A 1,826-nucleotide genomic window follows, 5' to 3' on the forward strand; every position below is an offset into this window, starting at 1 on the left:
GGGACAAGCCTCAAATAACTTACTTTGTCACCAGCATTTGGATTCTTATCAGGATGGTATTCCTTGGCTAACTTTCTGTATGCCTTCAATAAAAAAGAAAATTAAAAAAAAAGGTTACATACAAAATCTGATTTAAAGATTTATGAGTACAAATATCCATTTTTCTGAGAAGCAATGTTTTAAAATCACAACCTTCCAAAAACATCTTTTATTGAGATTGTTTGACAATCTGGATTCGTAAGCTGAGAAAACATCTCAATATTGTTTACTAATTTATCCACCTCAATACTGTTTACTCGCTAACCAAAACCAAAATATCAGAAAATTCCATGTTTTCACTATTGTCAAATGTCTTTGATGGCCAGTAACCAGACCAAGACTCCAATGAACGCTAAAGAAACGATCGTTAAGTTTGTTAAAACTGCGAAACATTTTAACTAAAAATTAAGGCTCCTGCCTTACCTCTAATTGAAACATCAGGAAAAAGCCAAGAGAAGCTCCTTTTATTTTTTTACATGGCGGATTAATTAGGGTATTAATAAATTGGGAATGACTTCAGTCTTTGTGAAGTTGTATACATTTAGGTGGCTAGGATACACAGCACTGAAGTCTTTATTCACAGACACATGAATTATATAATACAGACTAGCATTTCCGGTAAGGTAACAGGAAGTCCATTTTACTCTCAACTCTACCCGTCCCAATGCCTAAGAAGCAGTCTAATTTTTTCTCAGTTTACAAATCGGGATACTCTGAGCTCGGTGAAGACGGTGTAGGGCTCAATCAAACTCCGCAAGTGCTTTGAAATCCTGAGATCAAAGATTCGCAGCATTGCAGACAGCAGTAAGGCCTTATATTTATTTTTAGTGTACACTCAGGTGTTTGGCTGGGGCCCACGACTTATTCCTGAAGCGGGCACAGAACATCTAGGTTACCTGCCCACAGAATAGTACACCCCAACAGAGACCCACGGGTCAGTGGGCGAAGGAGGAAGAGAGGGAGGTGCTCCTGCGGCACCCAGGAAACAACCCCAACTGCCCGGAGGCACCGGCGGGGGCGGCCTCAACCCTCCCGCCAGGCCCTCGACCCGGCCCGGCCCCTGCTCCGAAGCCGACGACCGCGGCGTGGACAACTTCTCTTCCGAGGACGGGATGCGCTGCGCGCCTCTGTCCAACCTGTTTTTCCAGGGTGATGACCTCCGCGCGGGGAGGGCCGCGCAGGCTGCAGCCTCCCGGGAGCGCCCGGCCCTTCCGGCGCCTGCCGGCGGAGGGAGGAAGGAAGCGTTCTCGTCGTGTTTGCGCAGGGGTGGGTTTTATTTGCTGCATTGCGGGCGGGCGGGGCCGACGGCCCAAGTCAGCCGAGGCCGGTCTCGCGCCGCCGCCGCCCCCAGCTTGAGCCGCCGCGTCCGGCGCCGGCTCGTGGGCAGCCCCGTAGCGCGGCCTGGCCGCCACAGCCGAGCAGGCGCCGCCCCTCACACCCTGCCGGCCGTCCCGCTCCCTACTACCTTCTTCAGCTCGTTCTCGCTGGCGCCAGGCGGACGCCCAGGATGTCGTACAGCTTGGTGTCGGCCACGTTTGCCATGGCAGCCGGCCGGGCAGCGCTCAGGGAAGAAGGCGGCGGAGCGGACGGAGCGCAGCCAGGCCCACAGCGGCGTCGGCGGCAGCGCAGGCCGAGGAAGACAGCGAGGGGGAAGAGGGGCGGGGCTGAACTTTGACCCGGCGCACGGCGCGCCGTGACGTCGCTGCGCGGAGTCCGCCCCCGAACCCTCGGCCCGGCCGTTGGGGGTCGTGGTGGGCAAGGACCCGGAGGTAGGCTAGCTTCTTCGA

The 1,826-nt window shown here is 53.9% G+C and overlaps 1 protein-coding gene across 2 annotated transcripts in view; it reads right to left on the reverse strand.

Annotated features, from left to right (window-relative positions):
* The window catches only part of DNAJA2 (DnaJ heat shock protein family (Hsp40) member A2), a 16,778-nt gene extending 15,152 nt beyond the window's left edge, over window positions 1-1,626 (reverse strand). Inside the window, exons 1-2 of one of the 2 annotated variants that reach the window (XM_040633254.1) lie at window positions 1,505-1,626; window positions 24-83 (exon numbers count right to left, since the gene is read on the reverse strand). The gene's annotated coding sequence lies outside the window, so the exon portion shown is untranslated. Of the gene's footprint in view, window positions 1-23; window positions 84-1,175; window positions 1,240-1,504 lie in introns of those variants that run through there. The other variant, XM_040633253.1, reaches the window with a different exon arrangement.
* Window positions 1,627-1,826: the final 200 nt, after the last annotated feature.

Source organism: Ursus maritimus, unplaced genomic scaffold (genome assembly GCF_017311325.1).
Source record: "Ursus maritimus isolate PB19 unplaced genomic scaffold, ASM1731132v1 scaffold_19, whole genome shotgun sequence".
NCBI lineage: Eukaryota > Metazoa > Chordata > Mammalia > Carnivora > Ursidae > Ursus > Ursus maritimus.